The 15,936-nt window shown below is 36.7% G+C and overlaps 1 protein-coding gene across 6 annotated transcripts in view; it reads left to right on the top strand.

The window, feature by feature from the left end:
* Positions 1-15,936, top strand: part of PIGK (phosphatidylinositol glycan anchor biosynthesis class K) — a 136,514-nt gene that overhangs the window by 70,389 nt on the left and 50,189 nt on the right. The window lies entirely within an intron of this gene.

The raw sequence follows: 15,936 nt of genomic DNA, 5'->3' as shown, positions 1-15,936 counted from the left end.
TACCATTCACAACACCACTCTCAAAGTGCCTGCCAGAACACTGTGGGGATCTTCTCAGATGGAAAGTAGCATTGTCAGTAGGTTTTTTCCCGCCCTTAAACAAGTATGTAGTGTGCTATACACAATCAATAAAAAATTACTAGGTGCATAAAATGGAGACCATTAGGACTATATGTGTGTGTGCTAAGTCACTGTAATCGTTTCCGACTTTTTGAGGCCCTATGGTCCATAGCCCTCCAGGCTCCTTTGTCCATGGGATTCTCCAGGCAAGAATACTGGAGTGTGTTGCTGTGCCCTACTCCAGGGGATCTTCCCGACCCAGGGATGGAACTGATGTCTCTTATGTCTCTTGCATTGAAGGCTGGATCTGAACCACTAGCACCACCTGAGAAGGCCTTATGACTATATTACAAGAGAAAAACAAGCAAAACACAATATAGAAGTAGACCTCGAAGTGATTAAGAACTTGAAGTTAGTAGAAAAGAACCTTGAAATACCTATTTTTAATATGTTCAAGAATGTAGGAAAAAATTCTTGAAAACAGATTAAAAGACAGCGAATTTACCAGAAAAAATGAACATATCTAAGACATTGAACATTTCATGCAAAGATGGGCTCGATAAAGGACAGAAATGGTATGGACCTAACAGAAGCAGAAGATATTAAGAAGAGGTGGCAAGAATACACAGAAGAACTGTACAAAAAAGATCTTCACGACCCAGATAATCACAATGGTGTGATCACTGACCTAGAGCCAGACATCCTGGAATGTGAAGTCAAGTGGGCCTTAGAAAGCATCACTACGAACAAAGCTAGTGGAGGTGATAGAATTCCAGTTGAGCTATTTCAAATCCTGAAAGATGATGCTGTGAAAGTGCTGCACTCAATATGCCAGCAAATTTGGCAATGCCAAAGAATGCTCAAACTACTGTACAATTGCACTCATCTCACACGCTAGTAAAGTAATGCTCAAAATTCTCCAAGCCAGGCTTCAGCAATATGTGAACCGTGAACTTCCAGATGTTCAAGCTGGTTTTAGAAAAGGCAGAGGAACCAGAGACCAAATTGCCAACATCCGCTGGATCATGGAAAAGGCAAGAGAGTTCCAGAAAAACATCTATTTCTGCTTTATTGACTATGCCAAAGCCTTTGACTGTGTGGATCACAATAAACTGGAAAATTCTTCGAGAGATGGGAACACCAGACTACCTGATCTGCCTCTTGAGAAATCTGTATGCAGGTCAGGAAGCAACAGTTAGAACTGGACATGGAACAGCAGACTGGTTTCAAATAGGAAAAGGAGTACGCCAAGGCTGTATATTGTCACCCTGCTTATTTAATTTGTATGCAGAGTACATCATGAGAAACACTGGGCTGGAAGAAGCACAAGCTGGAATCAAGATTGCCTGGAGAAATATCAATAACCTCAGATATGCAGATGACACGACCCTTATGGCAGAAAGTGAAGAGGAACTAAAAAGCCTCTTGATGAGAGTGAAAGTGGAGAGTGAAAAAGTTGGCTTAAAGCTCAACATTCAGAAAACGAAGATCATGGCATCTGGTCCTATCACTTCATGGGAAATAGATGGGGAAACAGTGTCAGACTTAATTTTTTTGGGCTCCAAAATCACTGCAGAAGGTGACTGCAGCCATGAAATTAAAAGATGCTTACTCCTTGGAAGGAAAGTTATGTCCAACCTAGATAGCATATTCAAAAGCAGAGACATTACTTTGCCAACAAAGGTCCGTCTAGTCAAGGCTATGGTTTTTCCTGTGGTCATGTATGGATGTGAGAGTTGGACTGTAAAGAAGGCTGAACCCTGAAGAATTGATGCTTTTGAACTGTGGTTTTGGAGAAGACTCTTTTGAGAGTCCCTTGGACTGCAAGGAGATCCAACCAGTCCATTCCGAAGGAGATCAGCCCTGGGATTTCTTTGGAAGGAATGATGCTAAAGCTGCAACTCCAAAACTTTGGCCACCTCATGCGAAGAGTTGACCCATTGGAAAAGACTCTGATGCTGGGAGGGATTGGGGGCAAGAGGAGAAGGGGGCGACAGAGGATGAGATGGCTGGATGCCATCACTGACTCAATGGACATGAGTCTAGGTGAACTCCGGGAGTTGGTGATGGACAGGGAGGCCTGGCGTGCTGCGATTTATGGGGTCGCAAAGAGTCGGACACGACTGAGCGACTGTACTGAACTGAACTGAAGACATTGAAACGACCATTCTAGAACTGAAAATATAGTATCTGAATTGAAGAATTCAATGACTGGCTTGACATCAAATTGAATACATCAGAAAACAGCATAAGTGTACTTGAAGACAATTCAGTAGGGAAATGATCCAAGCTGAAGCACAGAAAGAAAGAAAAGAAGAAAGAAACAGAGGAAGGGAGGGAGTGTGAGAGGAAGGGAAGCAGGAATGAAAGAAGGAAGAGTAAGGGATATTATTAGGCTCAGTAAAATGTTGTAATGTGTGTAAATAGTGTCTTAAACTAGAGGACAGATTGAAAATAAAGAAGCAGCAATACATGAAGAGATAATGAGCAAAACTAATGAAACGTATGAAACACATCAGATTCAATTAATTCTACTAATTCTGAGCAGGATTGTTACAGTGAAACAACATTAGTCAAAATGTTGAAAAATCACAGACAAAGAGAAAAATCTTAAAAGTCCACTGAGAATGCACAGTGCCTTTAATACTGACATAAACAGTGGATGCTGTAAAGAACAATATTTCATAGGAACCTGGAATGTTAGGTCCATGAATCAAGACAATTTGGAAGTGGTCAAACAGGAGATGGCAAGAGTGAACATCAACATTTTAGGAATCAGTGTACTAAAATGGACTGGAAAGGGTGAATTTAACTCAGATGACCATTATATCTACTACTGTGGGCAAGAATCCCTTAGAAGAAATGAAGTAGCCATCATAGTCAACAAAAGAGTCTGAAATGAAGTACTTGGATGCAATCTCAAAAATGACAGAATGATCTCTGTTCGTTTCCAAGGCAAACCATTCATTATCACAGTAATCCAAGTCTATGTCCTGACCAGTAATGCTGAAGAAGCTGAAGTTGAATAGTTCTATGAAGACCTACAAGACCTTCTAGAACTAACACCCAAAAAAGATGTCCTTTTCATTCAGGGGACTGGAATGCAAAAGTAGGAAGTCAAGAAATACCTGGAGTAACAGGAAAATTTGGACTTGGAGTACAGAATGAAGCAGTGCAAAGGCTGATAGAGTTTTGCCAAGAGAACATGCTGGTCATAGCAAACACCGTCTTCTGACAACGCAAGAGAAGACTCTACATGTGGACATCCCTAGATGGTCAATACAGAAATCAGATTCTGTATTCTTTGCAGCCAAAGATGGAGAAGCTCTATACAGTCAGCAAAAACAAGACCAGGAGCTGACTGTGGCTCAGATCATGAACTCCTTATTGCCAAATTCAGACTTAAATTGAAGAAAGTAGGGAAAACCACTGGACGATTCAGGTATGACCTAAATCAAATCCCTAATGATTATACAGTGGATGTGACAAATAGATTCAAGGGATTAGAGGTGATAGAAATATGGACGGAGGTTCTTGACATTGTACAGGAGGCAATGATCAAGACCATCCCCAAGAGAAAGAAATGCAAAAAAGGCAAAATGGTTGTCTGAGAAGGTGTTACAAATAGCAGAGAAAAGAAGAGAAAGGAGTGAAAGGCAGAGGAGAAAAGGAAAGATATACCTGTTTGAATGCAGAGTTCCAGAGACTAGCAAGGAGAGATAAGAAAGCCTTCCTAGGTGACCAATGCAAAGAAATAGAGGAAAACAATAGAGTGGGAAATACTAGGGATCTCTTCAAGAAAATTAGAGATACCAAGGGAACATTTCATGCCAAGATGGGCACAATTAAGGATAGAAATGGTATGGACCTAACAGAAGCAGGAGACATTAAGAAGAGGTGGTGAGAATACACAGAAGAAATATACAAAAAGATCTTCATTACCTGGATAACCATGGTGGTGTGATCACTTACCTAGAGCCAGACATCCTGGAATGCGAAGTCAGTGGACCTCACAACAAACAAAGCTAGTGGAAGTGATGGAATTCCAGTTGAGCTATTTCAAATCCTAAAAGATGGTGCTGTGAAAGTGCTGCACTCAATATGCCAGCAAATTTGGAAAACTCAGCAGTGGCCATAGGATTCAGTAATCCTATGGCCAAAGGATTCAACTGGAAAAGTCAGTTTTCATTCCAATCCCAGAGAAAGGCAATGCCAAAGAATGTTCAAACTGCTGCACAGTTGCACTCATCTCACACGCTAGCAAAGTAATTCTCAAAATTCTCCAAGCCAGACTTTAACAGTATGTGAACTGTGAACTTCCAGATGTTCAGTCTGGATTTAGAAAAGGCAGAGGAACCAGAGATCAAATTGCCAACATCCATTGAATCATCAGAAAAGCACGAGAGTTCCAGAAAAACATCTATTTCTGCTTTAATGACTATGCCAAAGCCTTTGACTGTGTGAATCACAACACAAACCATGGAAAATTCTTAAAGAGATGGGAATATCAGACCAACTTACTTGCCTCCTGAGAAATCTGTATGTCAAAAAGCACCACTTGGAACCGGACCTGAAACAATGGACTGGAAAGGAGTACGTCAAGGCTGTATATTGTCACCCTGCTTATTTAACTTACATGCAGAGCACATCATGTGAAATGCCAGGCTGGATGAAGCACAAGCTGGAATTAAGATTGTGGGGAGAAATATCAATAACCTCAGATATGCAGATGACACCACCCTTATGGCAGAAAGAGAAGAAGAACTAAAGAACCTCTTGATGAAAGTGAAAGAAGAGAGTGAAAAGGTTTGCTTAAAACTCAACATTTGGAAAACTAAGATCATGGTATCCGGTCCCATCACTTCATGGCAAATAGATGAGGAAATAATGGAAACAGTAGCTGACTTTATTTTCTTGGGCTCCAAAATCACTGCAGATAGTCACTGCAGCTATGAAATTAAAAGACACTTGCTCCTTGGAAGAAAAGGTGTGACCAACCGTAGGCAGCATATTAAAAAGCAGAGACTTTACTTTGCTAACAAATGTCCGTCTAATCAAAACTCTGGTTTTTTCTGTAGTCATGTATGGATGTGAGAGTTGGACTGTAAAGAAAGTTGAGCACTGAAGAATTGATGCTTTTGAACTGTGGTGTTGCAGAAGACTCTTGAGAGTTTCTTGGACTGCAAGGAGAACCAACCAGTCCATCCTAAAGGAGATCAGTCCTGAATACTCATGGGAGAAAGGACTGATGTTGAAGCTGAAACTCCAGTACTTTGATCACCTCATGCGAAGAGCTGACTCATTTGAAAAGACCCTGATCCCGGGGAAAGATTGAAGGCGGGAGGAGAAAGGGACAACAGAGGAAGAGATCGTTGAATGGTATACCGACTCTATGGACATGAGTTTGGGTAAGCTCCCAGAGTTGGTGATGGACAGGAAAGCCTGGCACGCTGCACTCCATGGGGTTGCAAAGAGTTGGACACGACTGAGCGACGAACTGAGTGACTGAAACAGCGGAAGCCATAAACAACAGAATGACATTTTTAAAGTACTGAATGGAAGAAAACTTCTAACCTATAAATCTATACACAGCAAAAATATCTTCCAAAAATGAAAGTGAAATAAAGATGTCTTCAGTCAAACAGAACAATTTGTTGCCAGTGCATCTGAACTACAGTAAAAACTAAAGGAAGTACTTTAGCCAGAAGTATAATGATTCTATTGGGAAACAGAAATTTAGTAAGGAATGAAGAGAACCAGAATAGACATATGTATCATGTAAGATAATTAAATATTGATAGTACCAAAAAAACCCCACCTAATCTCTGTTGAGTTAAAACAATATTTGCTTAATTAAAATATATTATAGCAGCAATGCAAAAGGCAGAGGGATAATTAGAATGAAAGTGTTGCAAAATACTACTCTTATTGGAGAAATGATAAATGTGGGTCATTTATTAGATTACAAAGACAAAGTTTGATGTTATAATGTCACTATAGTTATTATAAACTACCATGTTAATAGAGAAAAAAGATTAATAGAGTATTTGGTTAATTCAAAGAAAAAAGGAAAGTAAAAGAAACATCAAATAGATGAGAAATAGAAAATTGATATTAATATTAAACACGGTTGTATCGGTCTATAAGTTAAGTATAATTGGACCAAATGCCCTCTTTCATAGAGTAAAATTATCATACTAATTTAAAACAAAATCTCAAAATGTGTTTACGTGATGCATTTTCAGTACAGGGTTATGAAAATCACTTGGGATGTGACTCAAGTGATACAGGAATATGGGGGATTTAGGAAAAAAATAAGTAAAAGAAATAAATCAAGCCTTCAAGTAAGAGAATTTGCTTTTTTATCAGTTGTAAAAAAATATTTACCTTCTCCCAACAAACTTCAAATAAGCAGTAGGCTTAGATGGTTTTTATTTGTGGCGTTTACCAAACATGTGAAACTGACATACAGACGGAACAGACAAAGAAAGCATGCTACCCAATTAATTTGATGCAACTAGTTAATTTTGAACCCAAAACTAGACAAGAAGAAAATGAAAAAATAATAGAACCAACCTCATTTCATTATTACATTTGTACAAATCTTTTTTTAAACAGATGTACAAATCTTAAATTCAAATCCAGTAATGTAAAAGTAAAAATACTTCATGACCAAATAGAAGTTATCTTAAAATTCTAGGAATGATTTTGAGTTAGAAAATATATTAATGTATTTCATTGTATCTGTACATTAAATGAGAAATAGTTTGTAATTGTTTCAGTAGATGTGGAAAAAGCACCTGATTAAAATTCATCAATCATTAATGATGAAAGAAAGCAACATAGCTTAGTGAACTGGAAATAGAGAGCTGCCTTGACTTAATAAAGGCTGTATATCTAAAGCCAGAAGAAAACATTACATTTTAGCGTGACTCTTTAGAAGCATCTCTATGAAAGTCAGATGAGATAAGAATGCATACTCTATTGCCATCTACACAGTAAGTCCCAAATAATGCCAGAAGACAAGGGAACGATAGAGGTATAAGGATCAGGGAGAGGCAACTTTCCCTGTTGTTTTATCTTTTTTCTTTCTTTCTTTCTTTTTTTTTTTTACAGACTGTATAATAGAAAATTTAAGAGACTCTACCATTTAATTATAAACTTACAAGAGTTGGGACATAATGTGGAAAGATATTATACTAACCAATCATAGCTATTAAAAGAAATGCTTTAGTTAGTGTAATATCAATCATATGATTGATAAAGCTTAACTGCAACAAAGTTAAAATACCATAAGTAGTAAAAAAAATACAAAGTTAAAAGAGAAACTCTAGGTGAAATTATTTGTAACATGTATGTCAAAAAATTTCTTTCCGGATTATATAAGTATACTGCACATAGATTCTTTTTAAAAGACACCTCAATAGAAAAGTGACCAGAGGAGATACAGTTTGGAAAAGAAAAACTCATGTCCAGTGACTTTTCAAGTATTTTTTAAAAGGGGAAATGGAAATTAAGACAATGAGATACTGTTTCTTGTAGGAAATTAAGTGGTGATGAGGCAAATGGGAATTTACACATTTCTGATGGCAGTGTAAATTGATGCAGCCCCCTTGGATAGTAATTTGGTTGTTACTAGCAAAATTTAAAATACGAATAACTATGACCCCTCAAGTCCACTTCTAAATAATTACTTTAGAATAGGGGTTAGCAAACTTTTTCTGTGAAAGGACAGCTAAGTAAACATTTTAGCCTTTGTAGGTCTAATGATGTCAGCTGCAAATACTCTGTTGTTGTAGTGCAAAAGAAGTCACATAATACATTAACAGATGAATGGGTTCAAATAAAACTTTATTTGTAGACACTGAACTTTGAATTTTATATCTTTCATTTGTCATGAAATAGTCTCCCTTAATGTCTTTTTAACCATTAAAAAATGTAATAGCTTACAGCTATTACATATAGAAACAGATGACAGGTCAAATTTGGTCTATGGGCTGGCTATAGTTTGCTGTGTTATAAAGCATCTTGCACATGTAGACAAAGCAGCCTGGAAGAATATTTTATGCAACATTATTTCTAACAATAAATAAAAGCAGATGTCCATCCATAATGGAATGTCTAAGTAAAGTGAAGCATTTTCGTATTATGTGTGTGTATACATGTGCTCTTTCAGAATTTTCCACAGTTTATTGTGATCCACACAGTCAAAGGCTTTGGCATAGTCAATAAAGCAGAAATAGATGTTTTTCTGGAACTCTCCCTTTTTCCATGATCCAGTGGATGTTGGCAATTTGATCTCTGGTTCTTCTGCCTTTTCTAAAACCAGCTTGAACATCTGAAGTTCACTTGTCATTTGTTGTCTTCTTCTAATAGCCATCTTGACAGGTATGAGGTGGTATCTCACTGTGGTTTTGATTTGCATTTTCCTGATGATTAGTGATGTTGAGCATCTTTTCGTGTATCTGTTGGTTCTCTATATGTCTTTGGGCTTCCCTGGTGGCTCAGTGGTAAAGACTGCCTGCAATGCAGGAGACCCGGCTTCGATCCCTGGGTTGGAAAGATCCCCTGGAGGAGGCCATGACAACCCACTCTAGTACTCTTGCCTAGAGAATGGACAGAGGAGCCTGGCAGGCTACAGACCATAGGGTCGCACAGAGTCGGACACGACAAGCAGCTAAGCTATATGTCTTCAGAAAAATTTCTGTTCAGGTCCTCTGCCCATTTTTTAATTAGGTTGTTTGTTTTTTTTTGATGTTGAGTTGTATGAGTTCTTTGTCTCTTATGTTTTGTTATCTGTTTGAATGTAGAATATAATTTATTAATTAAACTATGAATATTCTGCATACTTTCATGTATACATATATATTTAAGCAAAATAAAATGACTAGAACAACACACATTTATAACTTCAGTTATGTGTACCTACTAGATGCAGGCATGCTAAGTTGCTTCAGTCACGTCCGATTCTTTGCAACCCATGGACTGTAGCCCTGCAGGTTCCTCTGTCCATGGGATTCTCTAGGCAAGCATACTGGAGTGGGTTGCCATGCGTTTCTCCAGGGGATCTTCCCAACCCAGTTGAATGAACCTATGTTTCTAACATCTCCTGCATTGGCAGACAGGTTCCTGAGAAGTGCTCAGTAATTTTGACAGGATTTCTTCTGACTAACTGCTATTTTAAAATTGCCTTTGACTCTACAAAGATTATTCCTTATGAAGATACACATTTGCTGGTTTGGAGAATTTCTGCGAAGTCTGCTTACCTGATAAGAGGTCCTTCAGTGAGAATTAGAGCTTGGTTTTCCAGGATTTCGTTATATTCACTTTACTAAATTTCTTGGGAGGTATTCTTTTTTAACTGGTATGTGATCTTTTTAAACTGATGTTCTTTTTTAACTGATATGCTACCTAACTGCATGCTGATGGTAAAAAAGATGTATGTCAGCAGTTGGGCCGTAAGCTCATGTAACCTTATTTCTCTTGGGAGTTAACTTTCTGTTCCCTACCTCAAATGATGTTTCTTTCCCCAGCTCATTATCTTCCATGTGCTTCTTTAAAGTAGGTAATAGCCAAGGCTGTGTCTTTGCTTGCAAGATTGTAATTTGACAATTAGAAGAATGGTGATGCTGTGAGTGTGGAAAGTGAAAGTGAAAGTGGAGTAGCTCAGTCGTGTCCGACTCTTTGTGACCCTGTGGACTGTAGGCCACCCGGCTCCTCTGTCCATGGGATTTCCCAGGCAAGAATACTGGAGTGGGGTGCCGTTTCCTTCTCCAGAGGGGGAAGATGCATTAGATTGTTGTGTCATTTCTATATAACCTGTCTTCACAAAAATAATCTTCAGTGACTCTTGGGATGTTTTGGAGTTGTAATAGCATTTTGTGTTTGTCTCTATCGACCAATAAATTTGAGTTGTCTTTTCCCTTAGAGTGTCTTTAAACTTTCATGAATGTCATAGGGCTGCAGGTTTGTCAAGTATATCTCACACAACAATATGTGTTGGCCATTATACGAATGCTTGGGTGTTTTATTAATGCAGTTTAGGAGTGGAAATTTTTCTGTGCTTTTTTCCCCCAGCAGGATTGTGTTAAGAAATTAACTTGATTTCTTTATATACTTTTAGTTTCAAAAAATTCTTTTAGTTGCTCATGTTCAAGAAGTAACACTAACTTTGGCTAGCTTCTGTTTCTGGTGTGTTTAAAGAATTTCTTCCTAATGATTTCAGAGTACCCTACATCATGTGTCTTGAATTATTTATTGATGATTCTAATTTTTAGTTTGTGTCTGGTAGAGCACAGTGTGTCTGTTTTTCTGTTCTTTTTGTTGGGTGTATTTCTAGTGTTTGAAAAGATGCTTTAGTCTTCTGCCCACAGTAAACTAGGCCATCTTATACTTGAATAATCTAATCTCTATATGGCAATATGGAATAAAACCTCACCTTTTTCTGAATTAGAGGTGACCTTATATGTGGGTGCATTAATAATTTTACAGTGTTATTTTAAGAGTGCTGGATACAACAGAGGAGAAAGATTTTTGAGGGAACTGGGCATCTTGAAAGAATAAAAAGAACTCAAAACAAACAAATGTTTGTAAAGACTAACTTTGTGGGTTTCAGAATTTTGCCAGCAGAATTTTATTTACTTTGGCAAAGGATTTGGACAATATTTTAATTGGATTTTGATTTAAGATGGTAGCGTCACTGTATTGTATCTACAATTCTTCTGTAGTGTAAGCAAATTCCATTCCTATTATTGTTTTTTTAAAAAGAAACAGTAAAGTAAGAAAAGGAATGTATAGCTTTTTGCATGCAGAAACTACTCTTTTTAAAGTAGATGTCTTAGTGAAGGATCTTGGAAAGAGATAATAGAAAAATATATCTTAAAAAAAAAGAAAAATATATCTTTTTAGGAGGAACTCAAATGTTAAATAAAAGGAATAATGACTAGCTTTAAGAAAGAGAACTTTACTGTTTTGCAAGAGAAAATTCCAGGTTTCCCTTAGAACGGTAGCCATGTATAGATTGGAATTAACATTGATCGTTTTCTTAGTTCCTGAATTATACTGTAAACATGGACTACTTGCTAGGGCCCTAGCTACTAAAGATAGGAGATATGGGGTCTAGAAAGTGGGGGTGATTTGACTTAGGTGAGAGTATTGGGAAAGCGTTAATTCTGAGGAAATAGATGATAGTTTGCAAGGAAGGAGGAGGTGTCCCTTGGAGTCTTGGTAGTGAAGGGAAACAAAAAAGCGACTACACATAGGGGTCCAAAGGAGATGAGAGGGGGAAAAAAAAAAGGACAAATTCTGTTCTCACCACTACCACAAAAAGTACCATTTATTAAAAAGTCTATATTGTAGCCACAGAGGAGGGTGCTGTTGAATGGAGAGAAACCTAATAAGCCAACTTATCTCCTTTCTTCCCCCATCACAAGATAGCTTACTGTATTGCTGCATCTAGAAAAAACAATGCAGATGCTTTTCAGTAAAAACAGAAGGCAACATCCATACAGAGTTACTATAAGAAAGCAGAAAACTAAAACCAAATCTTCTAAACACGCTCACTACACAGAGAATGAGAGGAAAAATAAAGAAAAGAAAGGCACAAAAAAGGAAAACTAAGATAAAAGTCAAAGTGTTAGTTGCTCAGTTGTGTCCAACTTTTTGCAATCCTATGGACTGTAGCCCTTCAGGTTCCTCTGTCCATGGAATTTTCCAGGCGAGAATACTGGAGTGGGTAGCCATTCCCTTCTCCAGGGGATCTTTCCAACCCAAGGATCAAACTGAGGTCTCCTGCATTGCAGGTACATTCTTACCATCTGAGCCACCAGGGAAGCCAAGATATAATACTCAAATATAAATAACTTACATTACACAAGCAATTGCATTATGAAAGAACTCCATGAATCAGACACTTCAAAACTCACAATTGAAATGGACAATGAATAGAAAGATGTATGAAATAGGAGCTGACTGAACTCTGGAAAGAAAATCAACAAAAAAAGACAAAAATCATTTCACAAATGAAAAGTAAATTACAAGGTACCCAAGGTAAGATAGATATTACCAAAAGTTCAGTAAGAGACATAAAGACTAGAAATGAAAAAAAATCATGAAAGTGAAATTGAAATAAGATAGATAAAAGGCTCAGAGAGAAAGAGAAGATCCAATATATTTAGATCAAGACATTGAACTAGAAAAATAAATGGGAAATGAACAGAAATAATATTTAAAATTATAATAAAACAAACTTTCTAAAACAAAAGGAGACTTGCATTTCCATCTTGAAAGGGCCCCCAGGTACCTGGGAGAATTGATTGATCTAGAACTCTTAGCTATATCCTATATATTAGTATTAGACTTTAAAATAAAAGAAAAAGACCACCTGAGCCTTCAAGCCAAAAAAAAAAAAAATTGTTTTATTTTTTAAATAAATTAAAAATGAGAGTAATTAAAATAGAAATAAAATCAGTTTGACATCACACCTTTAGCAATATATACATAGCAAGAAAATGATGGACATTTTCAAGAAATTCAAAATGAGTAATTTGTTGTGGGATTGAATAGGTAAAAAGGTCAAAATCCATAGTGATACCCAAGATTACTTGGGAATTGCACTTTGAGTGACTTTTTAAAAAATGCTGCAGTTATTAAGAAAATTTTCAAGGGTATTCCCTAACGGTTAGGACTCAGTGCTTTCACTGCTGGGGTCAGAGGCGTGGTGTGATCCCTGGTTGGGGAACTAAGATCCTGAAAGCTGCGCAGCTGGGCAAAAACAAGAAAAAGAAAATTTTCAAACCTATCATTGGTTGATACATGCTGAAGTGTTTAGATGAGACCTATCATGATATCTGCAACTTTAAAATGGTTCAGAAAAAATAAAATAAGGAAAAAGAAGTTGAAATTTTTTGCAACAGCTACTTGTAATTTTTAAAAATGTTAAAATGAATTGTTAATATTAGATTTCTAATATTTTTGTATCTTTTATATTGATTGAGAGACATTTTATGAGTAAAATGAATTCCAATTTATATGTTATTACTTTGTATTTTTAGAAGAATTTTTCATATTTCTACTTACTCTTAGAATTACTTCAGTGATCTTATCTACACTAATTTTTTCCCCAGCAGATATTTATTGAAACTTCTGGTGCCTTAATCAAGGCAATAGCACCAAACTCTACTGAGTAGTCATTGTATTCTTTCCTATCACAGACATACAGTAAAAAAAACAACCCACAAACATTCCAGTTTCACTTAGAAATATCCTTAATGAGGAAGGAAAAATTTTTAATGAATTATTTATCTTTTTATTGTTGAGTTGTAATGTAGTTTTGATACCATTATTTTTTCAGAGGTATCAGTTCAGTTCAGTCGCTCAGTCGTGTCTGACTCTTTGTGACCCCATGGACCGTAGCACCCCAGGCCTCTCTGTCCATCACCAACTCCTGGAATTTACCCAAACTCATGTCCATTGAGTCAGTGATGCTATCCAACCATCTCATCCTCTGTCGTCCCCTTCTCTTCTTGCCTTCACTCTTTCCCAGCATCAGGGTCTTTTCAAATGAGTCAATTCTTCACATCAGGCGGCCAAAGTAATGGAGTTTCAGCTTCAGCATCAGTCTTCCAATGAACACTCAGGACTGATCTCCTTTAGGATGGACTGGCTGGATCTCCTTGCAGTCCAAGGGACTCTCAAGAGTCTTCTCCAACACCACAGTTCAAAAACATCTAATTCTTCGGCGCTCAGCTTTCTTTATAGTCCAACTCTCACATCCATACATGACTACTGGAAAAATCATAGCCTTGACTAGATGATAAAGTAATGTCTCTGCTTTTGAATATGCTGTCTAGGTTGGTCATAACTTTCCTTCCAAGGAGTAAGCGTCTTTTAATTTCATGGCTGCAATCACCATCTGCAGTGGTTTTGGAGCCCCCCCAAAATAAAGTCAGTCACTGTTTCCATTGTTTCCCCATCTATTTGCCATGAATTGATGGGACCGGATGCCATGATCTTCATTTTCTGAATGTTGAGCTTTAAGCCAACTTTTTCACTCTCCACTTTGACTTTCATCAAGAGGCTTTTTAGTTCCTCTTCACTTTCTGCCATAAGGGTGGTGTCATCTGCATATCTGAGATTATTGATATTTCTCCTGGTAATCTTGATTCTAGCTTGTGTTTCTTCCAGCCCAGCATTTCTCATGATGTACTCTGCATATAAGTTAAATAAGTAGGGTGACAATATACAGCCTTGACATACTCCTTTTCCTATTTGGAATCAGTCTGTTGTTTCATGTCCAGTTTTCACTGTTGCTTCCTGACCCGCATACAGACTTCTCAAGAGGCAGGTCAGGTGGTCTGGTATTCCCAGATGTATGATTTGCAAAAATGTTCCTCCATTTTTTGGGTTTTTCACTTTCTTGGTAGTGTATTTTGAAGCACAAAAATTTTAAATTGGATATTATTTAATCTATTTTCCTTTTGTTGCTTGGTGTATGTTTTGTATACCTAAAAATACAGATAGAGCTTTAAAAGGTGGTATATTGTGAAATGTTTAAAAATAATGTGGGTTATTTTTGGTCAGTGAATATTTATTTTATTTTTAATTGTATACTCTAATATAATTTGTGAGGGCTACCATAATAAAGTACCACAGACTGAGTGCTTAAGCAACAGAAATTTATTTCCTCACAATTCTGGAAGCTGGAAGTCCAAGATCAAGGTGTTGACAGGATTGTTTTCTTATAAAGCCTCTCGTTGATTTATAGATGGTTAAATCTTCCCCTGGTATCTTCATGAGGACTTTGTCTTTATCTGTGTCTACCTCCAGAACTTTTTTCATCTTTTAATACTGGAATTAGTACCCATTAGTAATTCCCCCTTCTCTCCTCTTTTGCTCCTGGAAACCACCCTTCTATTTTCTGTCTCTATAAAGCAATATTTTAAGACAGTTTTTTCATCAATAGTGAGCATCTTCAAAGTTCCTCCAATTAATTATATTTATGCTAATCTGCAAAGTATATATAAACTTTTACCTATCTAAGAGGTCTTTTAAACTCTTATGTACAAAATTTTGTCCTTATTTGTATATTTGCCTTTTTATTGGGAGAGATTCCAGATTTCTCATCATCAGATTTCTTAACTAGAGATTTATACTAGTCTTGTTTATTTTTCAAGGTAATTCAAGGTTTCAGTTTTTAAATTTAAGTTGATAAGGTGATGTTTACAGGAATAAAAGGTAATTGAAAGTTTAAATGTGTTTCAGTCTTGCTGTTTTAAAATCTAATGTTTGTTTGCTATTTTGTAAATGTTGATACTTTTTTAAGAACTTTTTTTGTAGTTTTCTTCATTTGGGGAGATTTTATTCTTACTCTGCACTTTACTCTTTTATACCATCAGATATGTGTTGTGTCAGTTCTGCATCTCATTGAAATATAAGTATTAAAATATTTGCCATATAGAATAACCTCTCAGAGAGTTATTATTGTCTTTATTTTATTCATATATTCATTCAGCAAACATTTATTGAGTCTTCATTATATGGTAAATAGTGGCTATACAAAGAAGAATAAGACATGATTTTTGTCTTCAAGGTGGTAAAAAAAAGCACACCTAAGATCTAAATAAATTACTATATTTGAAAGAAGAGTAAACAAAAAGGGAGCTTTAATTGGTCCAAATAGGAAACAGAATGAAGAAAATCAGAGTCATGAGAATACAAGGCCCACTGGCAGGGGACCAGTAGATGGGCATGGCTGAAACTGTTAATTCGGACGTAGAGGAGGAGTTGCTGAAGATGAGGCTTGAATAGTTGGAGCCAGGTTTTGAAGACCTTTAAAAGCATATGCAGTGAACATGGAGTTCTTAAACATTTTTAAGT

This window comes from Bos grunniens, chromosome 3 (assembly GCF_055505025.1).
Source record: "Bos grunniens cultivar Pamir isolate PY7600 chromosome 3, Bosgru_T2T1.0, whole genome shotgun sequence".
Lineage (NCBI taxonomy): Eukaryota > Metazoa > Chordata > Mammalia > Artiodactyla > Bovidae > Bos > Bos grunniens.
Note: the sequence above shows the minus strand (reverse complement) of the source record. Positions and strands in the feature narration are given on the sequence as shown.